We start from the raw sequence: 17,511 nt of genomic DNA, 5'->3' as shown, positions 1-17,511 counted from the left end.
TGGAGTATGTAAATTGCCTAGGATAGTAGGTGCTCCATGACACCTTCCTTTACAAACAATGGTGCTGCCGCAAGCAATACCTTTACAATGATAAACAGCTTTCTAAAAACTGCTTACAAAGAAGACTTCTAAAGGGACATAATGTGTGCACATAATCGAAGTACAATGTATTTATGACATATTATCTTGCAATACACCACAGTATCTTCCTCATTTTAAAAATATAGCATTTTAAATCCCAATTGTGAGAGTTGGTATTAAGTAACAAGCTCTCAAAACAAATCCATTTCTAACTATTCGTATATATCTTTCTTCTGTTTACATGATAAATGCTTGGATAGGAAAGAAGAGTCTTCCTTCTTTAAATTCTATTTTAAGTTTACTTAGCACACAAGCAGGTCAAATTAGGAAAAAATATTAAAGGTTTTAAGTGGGACTATCTTAGTGCTTAGATAGTATCAGGAGAACAAAAAAAAATTACTAATCATAACAAAGTTGTTTTTAAAAATCCTCAAGTGGGGGCTTCCCTGGTGGTGCAGTGGTTGAGAATCCGCCTGCCAATGCAGGGAACACGGGTTCGAGCCCAGGTCTGGGAAGATCCCACATGCCACAGAGCAACTAAGCCCGTGCGCCACAACTACTGAGCCTGCACCCTAGAGCCCGTGAGCCACAACTACTGAGCCCACGTGCTGCAATTACTGAAGCCTGTGCGCTCTAGTGCCCGTGCTCTGTGAAGAGAAGCCACCGCAATGAGAAGCCCGCGCACCGCAACGAAGAGTAGCCCCCACTCGCTGCAACTAGAGAAAGCCCGCGTGCAGCAACAAAGACTCAACGCAGCCAAAAATTAAATAATTTTTTTTAAATCCTCAAGTAGTTAATAAAGTCGCAAAGTTACAAATTAGAATGAATTTGAAATCAGTGTTAAGACTTCAAAAGTAATCTCAGCTCAAATACAATGTACCCTAACTCACAAACATTGCTCCATAGCACCTGTACTTAATTTCTTGTTGCACTTTAATGCACTTGCTTCAGTAACTGTGTTATCCAGCAAGTGTCTAGCACATAGCAGTTTCAATAAATAACAATGAATGAACTCAAGATATCAAAACATATTCTACCTATTACAAGAAAATACAATATATTTTAATGTGCTCTTATGAAACATTATGGAACAACTATAAAAGCATTTCTTTAAAACAAAACTAGTTTATTATACTTAAATATTACTCAGTTTACAAAATTAAAACACTATGTATAAGTTTTCAGCAACACATTTTTCCAACTACTATATAAGAGTACAAGGTAATCTACTCAATATATTCCTCTCATCTCTGAAGAACAGATGAGTCCATATGATCCCTTAAAAATGCTGATATGACAGTATTCCATTACCTTTGCCATTTCTATTAATCTCTTTGTCTATTTCTTTAATTTCACATGAAGTTAGGCAAATGATTAGCCATTATGTATTGATGAATAGAAAACAAACCCCCAAAATACAATGAATGATGTCTAAATATTTACTAGTTGAACATAAATTAGATTTGTAAAATTGAGTTGAATACCTAAGCCTAACAATTTGCTAAATTTCCCTACTAAATACATAATGGTCTCTACAAATATTTTCTTAATTTCCAAATAAATATTTTTTAAATTTTGCATACTATTTATTTGCATTTGTAAGTAATTTGATATCAAATATTGTACAGCATTTTCACAATACAAACTACAGGCATACTTCATTTTATTGCACTTCACCTTACAGGCCCTCACAAATACTGTTTTCACAAACTGAAGGTTTGTGGCAACCCTGCATTGAGCAAGTCTACTGGCACCATTTTTCCAACAGCATTTGCTCACTTTGTGTTTCTGTGTCACATTTTGGTAATTCTTGCAACATTTTAAGTTTTTTCATTATTACTGTATTTGTTATGGTGATCTGTAATCAGTGATCTTTGATGTGACTACTAAAGCTCACTAAAGGCTCAGATGTTGGTTAGCATTTTTAGCAATAAAGTATTTTTTAATTAAGGTATGTATACTGGTTTTGGGACATAATGCTACTGCACACTTAACAGACTACAGTATAGTGTATATATAACTTTTATATGCATTGGGAAACCAAAAAACTCACATGACTTGCTTTATTGTGATATCTCCTTTACTACGGTGGTCTGGAGCAGAACCCATGGTATCTCTGAGGTATGCCTGTAAATAGCTTTCCAAGAATTTTCTAAGTGGAAAATCAGTAATAGGCACACACGCACCCAAAAGGATCTTTCCTTAAGGCAGCACATATGTTTAAGATACTACATGTGAGATATTACATCATACTGATGGGTATTTAGATTTCAATTTGTATCTCCCTTCCATTATGTTCATTTCTATCATTTCACCTCTTATCACAGAGATTCTCAAGCCTGTATGTTATATGGATCATATTCTCTCAAAAAACTACTACTGATAGTTCATTCACTTCTTATTCTAGAGAGTATGTATGTGTGTTGAGGGGTGTGGGTGTGCTACAAGGAGATGGAACCTTACACAGTTAAAAGGAAGACTGCTATGCTTTTAAGATGATCACGTGTATGATTTTTAAAAGTGGGATAGTGTACATAAAGAACTTTGCACAATGGCTGACACTTGGTAAACATACAATATATGATGCCTATTTTCATCATGGTACTCATTTATGTTATAAACTTGTGGATACAAAAACATTTCAAAAATCAAGACCAAAGGAAGACAGACCACTGATGATATGGAGAACCTTCAGATCACTATTGATCTTCACAGACTCACGGTACCGAAGCAGATTTCAATTGTTTTGAAATTTTGACAATGCCACTGAAACAAAGTAACTGAAAGTCTTCATGTAAGAGATACGGATAGCAATTAAACTCCTTGTTTTTCAGATGGGGAAACTGAGACCAGGCATGGCAAGTTTAAATAATTTGCCCAAGATCACTCTGCTAGTAATGACAGAGGTGAGATTCAGACCCAAGTCACCTGGCCTCAAACTCATGTTGCTATACTACCTCCAAATTACAAGAATCTAATCAACCTGTAAAAAAATTCAACGTTAAGTCCAAGTTAAGGTTTTCAAACAGTGAAACTTTTTTTTTTTTTTTTTTTAAGTCAGACTCTTCTCCTTAACATTTTCTCCTTTTTTCCAGATACAGCCTCTTGGCTTAAATGTTTTCTATGGAGAATTCAATTGAAGGCTGGTAGGGGTAGTTAAACAAAATCTGATACCAGAGGTTTAGGGCTTTAAGCAACAGTAGGACAGTATTTGATACTTTATTACAAATGTTAAAATTCTTAATTAGCTTCAATCAGTGTCTCAATTTAGGTATGCCAAAGGGTATGAATGTCTCTCTTATACACTACCTGAACAACCCTTAAAGGAAAAGTGGGTACTGTTACAAAAAGGTGAGAGTTCAAATAAACACAGGTCAATTCATGGAAACATGCAAGATGACATACACTCAAAGTATCAACGTAATGATATCTTAGGAATATTGCATATGAACTAAGGAGATAATTTTAACATTTTAATTGATTTTTCTTTGTAAAGCTGGGAGCACTTACATATATGTTTATTTAACCACCTTGCAACAGGTAACTGAATAAATAAACTGCCCAATTACAAAATGTAAAAGGGAGATTCCGTTTTCATATGAACAACATCTAAGGAGAAACATATGAACAACATCTAAGGGGGAAAAGTACCACAATAGAGATCCTCTGTTAATCATGCATGGAGTTAAGCAAGAAAAATATTTTATTGATTCTGTCATAATCACAGCCCATATTTTCTGACCTCTGATTCTCTAACTTGGCCATCTTATAAAGAAGAGTCCACCAAAATAATGACTAATCAACGCTAAAGACAAAGAAAATAACATGCCTGTACAAAATTCATATTTTATCTCCTGCTTCTACAAGTTAGAATTCAGAAAAGTCACAAAGGTGACCGTGCTTACCAGAAAGCACTCAAACTTTTAAAGTACAACCAAGACTATCTCTCTGCTAACTTCAAACCATTAATTACAATCAATGACCCAAAACCCTGAAAAGGTTATGCATCCCATAATTACTAAGTTACAACTACTACATTTCTCGGTTTAAAAGAAAAACGTTTTACTTTCTGCCTTTAAACAGACTAAATTATTTTTAAGCAGTCTCTTGTTTCCACAGGACACCGCTTATTGTAGGATGCAGAACACCTGGGTGAGGCAGACCAGCGGACCCAGGACCTAAACCTCATAAGCCCTGTGGGCCCCTAAAAATCTGACCCAAGCGGGCCCCTCCAACCTTCAGGCAACCATCCCTCAACAGGGTACCTGCTTTGAGTTCACAGGACCCCGGGTACTATGTACACACCCCACAAGCGCACACGAAGCACCACGAACACACAGTATGTAACACCAGGTATGACATGCCCACACCGGGAACCATGTGGACCCGTATATAACACCAGGCACCAGAGACAACTAGGTACCATGCACACACCAGGTATGATATCCCCACCACATATAACACCAAGTACCAGGTGCACACCGAGCACCAGAAACACAACGGGTATCATGCATGCTCCCACGGTATATAACACCAGGCACACATTCGGGACCACGGACACACCAGACAGCATGGACACACTAGGAATCATGCCCCACCACATACCAGGTGCACACTGGGCACCACCGACACACAGCATATAACACCAGGCGCCACGGACACACCGGGCACCATGACCACACGGTACGTAACACCGACCACCGTGGACACACTGGGTATCACACCCCCACCGTACATAACACCGGGCACCACGGACACACCGTGAGCGCCTCCAGCGCTGGGCCAGAAAGGCGTTAAGGGGACAGTCCACGCGGAAGTTGGGGTCCCAGGCCGGCTGCTGCGCCCCAGCTTAGCTCCCCTCCGGACGCCCGTAGGGATGGGTGGCGGACACTCAGGCGGTCCTGGGGGCCCGGGAGGATCTGCGGAGGAGGCGGAGGCCTCGCTGCCGCCCGTTCCCAGCCCCGGGGACCAGGCCTCGTCTGGGCCCTTGGGGACCACCCTGCCCAGCCGCGGCCTTCGCTCCCAACAACTAGCCGTCAAGGCAGACGCCCGCCCCCCACCCGCCCCCAAACTCACAGGGCTGCGTCCCGGCGGACCCCGAGCCGAACCGCTGGCCCCGAGGCCTGGGCGCGCGGGGAGGACCGGCCCGGCGGGCGGCGCTCACGCGACTCCCCGGCTTCGCGGCCCGTGCAGGCCCCGCGCCGTCCTGCTCCTGCGGGGCCTCCTCCTCCTGCACGGCCGCCCTTCCCCGGCCGGCCGAAGGCGGGGGGCGCAGCCGAACCCCCGCAGACCAGCAGGCCCCTGCCCGACGCAAACAAAGCTCCGCCGTCCACTCGGCGCTGTCTGCGGGGGGCGAGTAGCGGTCACGCCCGCGGCCCGAGAAGCTGCAGCCGGGCCCGAGCTCCACAAACACCCCGCCTCGGACACCCCGCCCGCGCCCCCGCCCCCGCCCCGCCACCGAGGCCGAGCGTCTCCCACCATTATGCTCCGGTCCTCGCCGCCGCCGCCGCCGCGCCCGGCCCTCCCCCTCCGCGCCCGGCCCGCCGCCCGCGCCGCCTCCTTCCCGCCGCCGCCGCCTCCTCCGGGCCAGGGCCGGCGGGGAGCGGGGGGGCTGCGGTCTCCCGGCCTCCCAGCCACGGCGGGCCCGGCCTCCCTGCCGCCCGCGCCGGCTCCCCGGCCTCCCCGCCTCCGGTTACGCGGACCCGGCCTCCCTGCCGTCCGCCCCGGCTCCCCGACCTCCCGACCTCCGGCTCCACGGGCCCGGCCTCCTCCCTGGCTCCCCGGCTCCGCGGACCCGGCCACCCCGCTCCGGCTCCGCGCCTCAGGGGCGCCATGTTTACAAGCCTCCACCACAGAAACTCGCGAGCACCCGGCGAGGGAAGCGCTGAGGCCCCTCCGCCGCACTTACGGTGTCTCCTCGCCGAGCGGCGGGCCGTGGCTGGGCGCGGAGTTGAGGCGCCGCCGCTGCCGGGAAACTTTGCGTCCTGCGAGGCCGCGGCGCCGCTCACATGGCGGGCTGAGCGGGGCGGCCGCTCGCCGGCCCGGCCTCCTCACCGCCGCCCGCCCGCCGCCCCCGGGCTTTATTGTGTGGCCCGCCGGCCGGCCGCGCTGCGGGCTCGGGCTCGGGCTCGGCGCGGGCTCCCTCCCGGCCCGGCCCGCCGTGCACGCCCACACCCACCTTCCCGCCGTCCTGTGCTCCGCGCCTCTCCCCAAATTTGAGCATATTCTTACATATCCACACATGCACTTCATATCAACACACACGTGAAAGCTACGTACGTGCGGGCACGCGGGAGCCGGGAGCGGAGCGCACAAAGATCCGGCGCCCGCAGCATCGTCAGCTCGGACCCGCGGCCGCGGGCACTGCCCGGCCGACGCCTGTTTTCGTGTGCCTCGTACCTGCCTAGAGTCACCGTCGGAATGGCAAAGTCTTGGAGAAGCATTAATATTTTAATTGGCAAGATCGGTAAAATGGTGTTAATACCTTTTAAATTCTGTCAACGAAACAAATTGCGGGAATATGCTGAATTCCTCATTCCATACGTGCACAAACAGGACTTCAGAAAGAACGGGACCACCCATTACCGTTTTGGCAAAAACACTACCAATTTGTGTAAGGAGAAGGTTATCTTTCTTAGTTTGTAATTCTAGATCTAAGAAGAGAAGATCCCCATATGTGGATTAAGAAAGTCTCAGAGATAAGCATACTTAATAGATTTCACATGTTTTCTCTAATGACCTTTGTCCATAGGAGTTTGGAAGGAAGACCTATCAGCTGAAACTTCCTACTCTGATTCTCTTCGGACATATATACCTGAAAATCACCGGAAGACACTTGTCCAAGAAATTTGGGGATTCTAATCCAATTGAACAATCTTTCACAGCTGGTCTCTAAGTTAGAATTTAGAAATGGGTGGTACTTGAATAGGAGTTCTATGATGTACACCAGTGGAAGAAACATAGTATTTCGTAGCCCTGGTTCTAATACATCCCAGAGAGATTTTGGTTATCTCAAGAGACATCACAAAATAATTTAAACTCATTTTAATTGTATGGATAAATATGTGCCATTAAAATCGAGCAGAGGGATTAAAAGATGTCAGAAAAAAATCAAGACATGCCTGGTTTGAATGCGGGACCAGGAATTCTAACAATGAATAGCTTTAAGTAAATCATCTTTTAAGTCATCTGTAAAATAGAGGACTGCATGATTCTATATATTTCACAGAGGCCACTCAAGGAAGACATCATATATGTATTAAAGGAAACTTACATTTTCGGAAAGAAGTCACGAACCCTAACTGCACATTTTTCTCCAATCAGAGTTTTTAGCCATCATTTTTATTTTTGTACCCAGATATTCTCTCTCATTCTACCTTGGTTTTGCCTAGAATTTAGCCTTTGGCCCTATACTCCCTTCAGAACAGTTTTATTTACCTTATTTTCCCCCCAGCTGAGTAACTAATAGGCAGGGGAGATGGTCTGGGGGCCAGTGGTTTGGGGTTGGGAGTTGGAGGGAGGTCCAGAAGACCCAAATAGTTATTTCCATACAACTTAGGTTATACCATGAATTTATCTGGCAAACTGCAAAGAGAAGGCAAGGAACTGAGGTGTCAAGGAAAAGAGGGAAAAGGAAGAGTAGTGGGCAGTGAGGAATGGTTTACATCAACTTGGCCATGTTTCGGAGATTTAGCACCACCCAAAGAAAGACCCCACGCAGCACTCCTAATTCTTCCCAACCCCAACTAACGCTAGACAAGTAATGTCTGACTTGATCAGCATATCACTTTTTCCAGATTCTGCTTCAAGAAATATTATGTAAATAGAGAAGGCATGGATTATTCAACAAATTGGTGTGGAATTTCTGTCTCTTTAAAAAAATAAATCAAATCATATCCTTACCTTACACTCCACACTCTAAAATAATCCAAATGACTTAAATAATACATATGTATAAACTGAAAATCATTATTCTAAAGGTAGAAGAAAATATAGGTGAATGTTTGTAATATTAGTGTGGAGGAAAATATCCTAAGCTCTAAAGCAATGATTTTTATCAGAAAAGAGTGATAAATTTGACTATATAAAAATTTATGTATTCTATATGTCAAAAACAAATATAGACCTATTTTAAAATATGCCCATTAGGGTTACAACTTTTATACTTTATAAGGAGTTTCTTCTAATACCCTTTTCCCCACTTTCTTCACATAATGAGGACCAATTCAGATTTTTTAGGACCAGTTTAGAGAGGGTGACTTCACAGTTATATAGAATTGGGGGTATCCTGCTAAATTCCCATCTCAGAGTGTTCCTGGTTTGCTAGTATGTAGCAATAACAAGCTCATGCACATGCTCCTGAAAGTCTTGCTTTTATTTCTTTAAAGTTGGGTTTTATGTTTCTATTTTGCATTAAAGGTTGAATTACATAAACATTGAATACTGTATGTATGCTTTGTTTGAGAACATAGTCTTAAGTGTGATGTACAGAATAACTATGAAAAACCTTCAGGAATGCAGGTGAACAGCATGTTATACAGAAATTAGTGAATAGAAATTGTTATGTGTTATCACAAGTACTGTAAACTAGTGATGTAAAATAGCTCTATTTCAATGAGACTTGGTGTTTTTCATTTATGGGGACTCTGGAATATATATATATACATATATATATATATATATATGTATATATATATATATATATCACCTTTTCTAATTTAAAATAATAGTAGTTGCATTTTCAACTTACAATAATGTTTTTTTGATAACAACTTACTCTTATAAGGTGAGGAAGACTTTACAAGTAAAATTAAAAGGCAAACAAACTGGGAGAATATATATATATGCAAGAAATAAGAACTAGGGTAATAGTCTTTAAATATAAAAAGCTATGTCACATCAGTAAGATAAATACCACACACACCACCAAAAAAAGAAACAAGGCCATGGATAATTTAGGAAAAAAGAAATATAAATTATTAATAAATATTGACAAATGTTCTTATTCCCTAGTAATATAATGACAAAATAACACAACAATGCTTTTCTTCAATGGCAGAATTCTTCTTCAATGATAATGCTATTGAGGGTCAGCGAGATGGACACTCTTTCATACACTATTGATAGGAAATTGAATTGGTATGAATACTGGTTGAAATACCAGAGCCTTAAAAATATTTATATCTTTAAGCCCAGACATCCACATTTAGAAATCTATCCTAAATATATCTTGTGAAAGACAAGCAAGAATGTATGCACAAATTGTTCTTCCCAGCTTAAAAAACGTCAATGATTTTCTGCAGCATCTTGAATAAATCAAACCCTGTTCTTTGGCTCACAAGGCCCAGCTTTGCCTCACAAGGCCCAGCTTTGCCTGGCCCCTACCTACCTCCTAATTTTAACCTCATTCTACATTTCATTCCTGCCTCACTAACCTTTGTCCCATATCAGAACAGTACAAAGTTTGTCCCCTCCTTCTGGAACATCCTTCCCCTGTCCCCCTGGGGATAATCCTACTCATTCTTCAGGTGTCTATTCAATTGTCACTTTTTCCAAAAAGTGAGCCCCCAATCTAAGTTGGCGCTCTCCATTTTTCTCCATAAGACAAGATTATTGAAATGATATATTTACCTTAGAGTTTATAGACTAACGAGCTGATTTGCTCTCCATAGCATACTCAGACACCCAATGAATATGGTAAATGCAAAAGTGGCACGGACAAAATTGGTGGTCTCATTGCACTTGAGAGGGTACTATCAAGATACTAGCATTTTGCTTTTAAATAACATAATACCAGTGGCTCTGTCACTCAAATATTGTAGTCCTTCTTAATGCACGTTAATCAAAATTACATGTTAATTAAATCATGTTATACTTAGGTTAATAGCTCAGGGCTGTGGGATAAAGGATATTGTAAATGCAGGTCTCCCAAGCCCTGAGAGGAGCCAAGTAATATTCTCTCTGGCTATGCATGCATGAGTGAGAGTGTGTGTGTGTGTGTGTGTGTGTGTGTGTGTGTGTGTGAAACAGGCAGGTATATATGCCTGGGGTGATATTTTGGAAGCATATTAACACGCTTTTCTCCTTTGCATTTTCATGCACGAGGTCCCTAGTTAGCCTGAGGCATCTGCATACCTTGGAGAGCATTAGGATTGGCACAGCAAGAATTTATATAGACGGAAAGTCAATATCAAGTGGCTGACACTCCAAATAAGAAATATTAATCTACAGCAAGATGAATGGATTGCAAGCATGGCTTTGTTCAGAGATAACACAATTCTCCAAATCACTTTTTCTCCTTTTTTAACACTTTTACAAACAGATCTGGCATAGGAGACCTGAACTTCACCACCCACTGGGGAGCTGGAATGAAACTGGCGGGGAACAGGAGGCAGGAAGTTGGTAGTGAGGTTTGTAACCACTTAGGGTTAGACACTTTTTCCAAATATATGTAACTCAAAAACATTTGGCACTCAAAACTATTTGATGAATTAATGAATGAGATTCATCACAATGTTTTTTGTAATACCAATAAAATAAAGTCGAAATAGTGTAAAAATCCAGCATTAGAAACTGTTAACTGGAAAGGAATATAAAATCACAGATGCATATGATTTCAATTTTGTGAAATATTAAAAGGAAATACTCTGTGGAAAGAAATGTTAACAGTGAACATTTCTCTGAGTTACAGATATCTTCTTTTATAAAAATCTTTTTTTCATAATTAGGAAAAAATTACTAATAATACTAGCCTAAGAGACTGGTTATTCCCACAACACTGTGTATCCCTTACTTGAAATAATACATGTTTTCAGAAAACTAATAAAATTAAGTTGTTTAGAATCTTATTTTCCATTGATTTCTTTAGTCAGTGTATAGGGAGATTTTGTGCCTGCAATCTATCCATAGCTCACATCCAAAAATTTATATAAAAAGCCAAAAAATATAACTATTGGGCAATTGAAGCTAATAAAAATGAATGTGGATATATGTGGGTAGTGGTCACAGCAACCTCTCCAGACATCGGTTTTCTCCTTTGTAAATGAGGGAGGTTTACTCACTGCCTTTTCAGGTTCCCATTGGCACCAAAGTTCTACGATCTCCAAAGTACTACTCTCACACCTGTTCCCAGAGGTCCTTTAATCTCTACTGTTCTAAGGACCCTTGTGAAAGTTTGTTTATCAGGTGTTCTTTCTCTTCATGCGCCCTTATTCTCTTTACCCCTGGTTTCCTTACTTTCATTTTCCCCCTTCTGATTGTTTTTGGCAGAGTGTTCAATGATTCCTGGCCTCTAAACAGACACCACCAGACCTGTTAACTCCAGGTAGAGGCCTCTCTCCTTCTTCTTTATCTAAACATAGAAAATACCAGGAAATGCACATCTGCATTTTTATAATCATCCTCCAACCTCTTGTCAGAGATAACTTTTCAACATTGTCACTTTTTAGGGAGGACAAAATTTAGTCACATTCTACACCGTCATCTTATTAAGAATTTCTTGTAGTGAGTTTACATTAAAATAAGAGATACCTGCATTACCCATTATTACTAAGGTCTACACTCTCAGTGATGGCAGATGAACAAATCTGATCACATGGAACTGTGAACAGAAGGTGCTTTTCAATGCTACATTTTACATAAATTCTTTTCTCTCATTGCCACCCAACAAATGAGAACCTTTGGGAACTATTCTGAGTTTCTTTAAAATCCAGTACTGCGGTGTATAGTATTTAATATATTCTTTTTTATTCCCTTCCTTCAGCTTCATGATAGTTGTTATTGGGTAGTTATGTCCCTTCCCACACAGATTCATATTTAATAAAATGTCAGATCTATTCAACACAGTATTGGAAGTCCTCGACACAGCAATTAGACAAGTAAAAGAAATAAAAGGTATCCAAACTGGAAGGGAAGAGGTAAAATTGTCATTGTATGCAGATGACATGATACTATATATAGAAAACCCTAAAGACTCCACACAAAAACTACTAGAACTGGTAAACAAATTCAGCAAGGTAGCAGGATACAAGATTAACATACAGAAATCTGTTAAATTTCTTTACACTAACAATGAAATATCAGAAAGGGAAATTTTTTTTAAAAATCCCTTCTAAAAGCACATCAAAAAAAAAAAAAAATACTTAGGAATAACCTGACCAAGGAGGTGAAAGACTTATATGCTGAAAACTATAAAACATTGGTAAAGGAAATTGAAGATGATTCAAAGAAATGGAAAGATATCCCATGCTCTTAGATTGGAAGAATTAACATTGTTAAAATGGCTATACTACCCAAAGCAATCTACAGATTTAATGCTATCCCTATCAAATTACCCATGACAGTTTTCACAGAACTAGAACAAATAATCCTAAAATCTATATGGAACCACAAAAAAACCAGAACTGCCAAAGCAATCCTGAGGAAAAAGAGCAAAGCTGGAGGCATAACCCTCCCTGTCATCAGACACTACTAAAAAGCTACAGTAATCAAAACAGCATGGTATTGGCACAAAAACAGACACATGGATGAATGGAACAGAATATAGAGCCCAGAAATAAATCCACACACCTATGGTCAATTAATCTTCAACAAAGGAGGAAAGAATATACAATGGAGAAAAGACAGTCTCTTCAGCACGTGGTGTTGGGAAAGTTGGACAGCCACATGTAAATCAATGAAGTTAGAACACTCCCTCACACCATACTCAAAAATAAACTCAAAATGGCTTAAAGACTTAAATATAAGACATGACACCATAGGGCTTCCCTGGTGGTGCAATGGATAAGAATCTGCCTGCCAATGCAGGGGACACAGGTTCGATCCATGCTCTGGGAAGATCCCACATGCCACGGAGCAACTAAGCCCATGTACCACAACTACTGAGCCTGTGCTCTAGAGCCCGAGAGCCACAGCTGTTGACGCCCATGCACCTAGAGCCCGTGCTCAGCAACAGAGAAGCCACCGCAATGAGAAGCCCACATACCGCAATGAAGAGTAGCCCCCTCTTGCCGCAACTAGAGAAAGCCCACGTGCAGCAACGAAGACCCAACACAGCCAAAAAAATAAACAAATAATTTATTTAAAATACTAAAAAAAAAAAAAAAAGACATGACACCATAAAGTTCCTAGAAGAGAATGTAGGCAAAACATTCTCTCACATAAATCTTATCAATGTTATCTTAGGTCAGTCTCCCAAGGCAAAAGAAATAATAGCAAAAATAAACAAATGGGACCTAATCAAACTTAAAAGCTTTTGCACAGCAAATGAAACCATAAACAAAACAAAAAGACAACCTATGGACTGGGAGAAAGTATTCTCAAAAGATGAGACCGACAAGGGTTTAATTTCCAAAATATACAAACAGTTCATACAATTCAATAACAAAAAACCCAAACAACTCAAGCAAAAAATGGGCAGAAGACCTAAATAGACATTTCTCCAAAGAAGACATATAGATGGCCAATAAGCACATGAAAAGATGCTCAACTTTGCTAATTATCAGAGAAATGCAAATCAAAACTACAATGAGGTATCACATCACACTGGTCAGAATGGCCATCATTAAAAGGTCTACAAATAATAAATGCTGGAGAGGGTGTGTGGAAAAGGGAACCCTCCCACACTGTTGGTGGGAATGTAAATTGGTTCCACCATTCCACTGTATGGAGAACAGTATGGAGGTTCCTCAAAAAACTAAAAATAGAGTTATCATATGATCTAGCAATCCCACTCCTAGGGCATCTATCCATAGGAAACCCTAATTCAAAAACATACATTGGGGTGCATCCCCAATGTTCATAGCAGTACTATTTACAATAGCCAAGACATGGAAGCAACCTAAATGTGATATATATATCACATCTCAGCCATAAAAAAGCAGAAATAATGCTATTTGCAGCAACATGGATGGACCTAGAGATTATCATATGAAATGATATGTCAGACAAAGACAAATATCATATGATATCACTTTATGGAATATAAAATATGATTCAAATGAACTTATTTACAAAACAGAAACAGACTCACAGACATAGAAGACAAACTTATGGTTACCAAAGGGGAAAGTGGGGACTGGGGGGAGGGAAAAATTAAGAGTTTGTGATTGGCAGATGCAAGCTTCTGTGTATAAAATAGATAAACAATGAGGCCCTACTGTATAGTACAGGGAACTATATTCAATATCTTGTAATGAACTATAACAAAACATAATATGAAAAATAATATACATGTATTTATGTATAACTGAATCACTTTGTACACCAGAAACTAACACAACATTGTAAATTAATTATACTTCAAGTTTTAAATTAATCAATTAATTAATAATAAAAGAAAATGTCAGAGTATTTTTTATCGTAGACTTTGGAATTAATTGTATCTTGTATCCTCCATTTTTTGATATTTAGAGAAGCTTTCTTTCAGATGTGACTAATTGACATAAAATTAAAATGATGTTATCTTTATGCATGTTTTGGGTTTGTAATACCAACAGAGTTGAGAGAAATTTTTTAAAGCCTTAGGGGACAGGAACACTAGAGATAACAATTCTAAATAAATAGTTCATGAGAAAATTGTCTTCTATTAGCAGTGAAATATAAAATGTCCTTCTCTATTCTTACCTTCTCTCTAGTACTTGAAGGAAACTGTCTCACTGAATTGCCCAACGATAAATCCCTTAAAAAGCAGAAGAAAAATGTATGAGACATTTTCGATCTCCCAGGGGAAATGTGTAGGAATTAAAAATCTAGATGAACAGTCAAATGAAAAGTAAATAACTGTAGCGCCAAATTATACTTTCTTAAAAATTATTACATTCCGGAAATATTTCCTGAATCATTTGTTCATTGTCTCTACATCTGCAGTTTGATGGTCTCTTTTGCTCATATGCAGTATTTAGGTAAAGTTGGAGAAAAGCTGCAGAGAGCACTACATACTTCCTTTTTTTTTTTCTTTTTATTTAACTGCAGACACAGAATTTCAAACACAGGAAGTTCTGCTTCCTCGACAGCTGCACGCAAAAACCAATGCATTTCTTCCTGTTTCTGACGCAAGTCTGTCCAAAAGGCCACCTCTTGCAATCGAGGCTTTTTCTGCCTCCCTCTTCATGGTGAAGGCCTGGGTTAACTTTCACACACATGCCATTCAAGAGTGAATTGTCATTTCTTATTTGTACTCATTTCTCTTTTCTTATGGCCATTTTGAAAACTCCTCCAGAATATGGGCAAAGAAAGTCAAAGAAAAAGTGAAACTCAGCACATTTTTGGTTTTTTATTAGTAATCGTATTTTTTTAAAGGAAAGTTGCTGAAAGAGAAACTAAGTGAATCTACAGATTGGAACATCAAGGGATAAGTACAGAGTTTCTTACATAGTTGCTAATGTACTGAATGCTAATTATAAAACTGTCTTAGTGTATGCCTCCATTCTAGGTAAGCCTTTAACTGAAATAAACAGTTGCCATCTGTTTTAAATGCATATGTATTTATTTCTAGTTAACATTTAACCAAGAGTTTCTGTTACAGAGGTGTTTAGTTGTTATGTGTTAAACACATTTTGGAATCCTTCACATAAATGACGTATTATGTCAGCAAGTTCTCATGCATGCACGTGCACATGCACACACACACACAATAGCAGCGTAGGTAAATAAATTGAGATTTATTCATAGATATGATTTATGTAATCATTAAAGAAGTTGTTGATAAAGATTATTTTTCCATAGTAAGTGAAAAACTATGATCTTCATTGGAGAAAATGATCACAACCATATAAAAATATATATTAATTGAAAAAAGACAAGAAGGAAATATGATAAATTGCTAAATATATTAATGTCTGGCAAGTAAAACTATATGTGGTTTACTTTTTCATATTTTTATTTTCTTGATCCTGTATTCATTTTGCAGTTATAAAAAAAATTGTGAAAATAAAATATGTTTCTAGGTCAAAGGATGAATATTGATAGTTTTATATTGTTCAACCTAATAGCATTAGTCTTCAGATTCCCTGAGTGGGATTTTTGAAAAATAAAAATAAGAGTTAAGGGACTTCCCTGGTGGCACAGTGGTTAAGACTCTGAGCTCCCAATGCAGGGGGCCTGGGTTCAATCCCTGGTCAGGGAACTAGATCCCACATGCATGCCGCAACTAAGGAGCCGGCAAGCTGCAACTAAGGAGCCTGCCTGCCACAACCAAATAAATAAATAAATAAATAAATTTAAAAAATAAGAGTTAAGCCAGACTTAAGTGTGTTCTTTAGGAAAATGGTAATCCAATAGAATAAGCTGGAGTCCAATTAGAAGAAAGTGCTCATGGCATTTCATGTAGGTTTTCCCTCAAACTCAGTTGTTTTTTTTCTTTTTCAAACTCAGTTTTTAAAAGTCAGTTCAATATTTTACATTGAAAATTATAATGATGTTGAACTCACACAGATTATAAAAGTAAGAAACTTTCTATGTGATAGTGAGGAGTTACAGGTACAAAGTTTATCTCATCTATAAATGTAACTTCGATTGTTAAATCCCTTATACAATAAAGACCTTTATTCAAAAAACTAAAATATTCTGAGCTCTATGTTGTAGGGAGTGAAATGCCCTTTACCACACTAGCTCATTTCATCCTTAACAACTGATAACTTCACTACTCACATTTTACTCATGAGGAAACTTAGATTGAGAAAAATAAAATATCTTTCCTACTCTCAGAGCTGGCAAGACTGAACTCACACTTGCATCCAGGATTACCTACTGACAGAATCTGAAGTCTGGGCTATTCTTGATATCATTTCAAATGTATTCCTCAGTTAGAAACACATTTTTAAAAAGAATTTACCTATAATATCACACACACACAAAATCTCTCTGCCTTGCATTAAAATTTCTATTCTGCCATCAGAATAAGAAATTAAATTTTTAATTTTTTTTCTTTTTTGGCACCACAGCACGCGGGATCTTAGTTCCCTGACCAGGGATCGAACCCGTGCCCCGTGCAGTAGAAGCGCAGAGTCTTAACCACTGGACCACCAGGGAAGTCACATAAGAAATTAAATTTTTAAAATAGAAGATACACATTCATTAAACAAAGGATTTTAGATATGTGAAAAACTCTAAAACAAACAAAGGAAAAGAAACCCAAAATACTGTATTCAAATGAGTCACCCAAAGTGAAAAAGAAAAACTTTCCCTTTGATCATCTACTGCTTAGGACCATAGAATTCACAGTTGGGCTCACCTTGGTTATTGCCTTTTTCACGTCCTTTAAGAAGTCTAGAATGCTTAGATTCTGCTCTGGCAAGTTTAGGTTGATAATGCCAGGGAAAGAGAAGAACTCATCAGGTGTGAGAGTTACAATTCTTAGGTTCTTTTATTTATTTTTTAGCGATTTTTTTTTTTTTTTTTTTTTTTTTTACTTTAGACATTGCTATCTTATAT

General features: G+C 39.6%; 1 protein-coding gene across 13 annotated transcripts in view; it reads right to left on the bottom strand.

The window, feature by feature from the left end:
- The window catches only part of ZMYND11 (zinc finger MYND-type containing 11), a 127,925-nt gene extending 121,500 nt beyond the window's left edge, over positions 1-6,425 (bottom strand). For 2 of the 13 annotated variants that reach the window (XM_068559348.1, XM_068559455.1), the window contains exon 1: positions 5,990-6,172. The gene's annotated coding sequence lies outside the window, so the exon portion shown is untranslated. Of the gene's footprint in view, positions 1-5,157; positions 5,413-5,559; positions 5,621-5,825; positions 5,849-5,989; positions 6,181-6,259; positions 6,319-6,360 lie in introns of those variants that run through there. The other 11 variants (XM_068559414.1, XM_068559447.1, XM_068559378.1 and 8 more) reach the window with 10 other exon arrangements.
- Between the last annotated feature and the right edge of the window lie 11,086 nt (positions 6,426-17,511).

The sequence above is a fragment of the Eschrichtius robustus genome, chromosome 1 (genome assembly GCF_028021215.1).
Source record: "Eschrichtius robustus isolate mEscRob2 chromosome 1, mEscRob2.pri, whole genome shotgun sequence".
Classification (NCBI taxonomy): Eukaryota; Metazoa; Chordata; class Mammalia; order Artiodactyla; family Eschrichtiidae; genus Eschrichtius; species Eschrichtius robustus.
The sequence above is the reverse complement of the archived record's forward strand: the minus strand, read 5'-3'. Positions and strand labels throughout refer to the sequence as shown.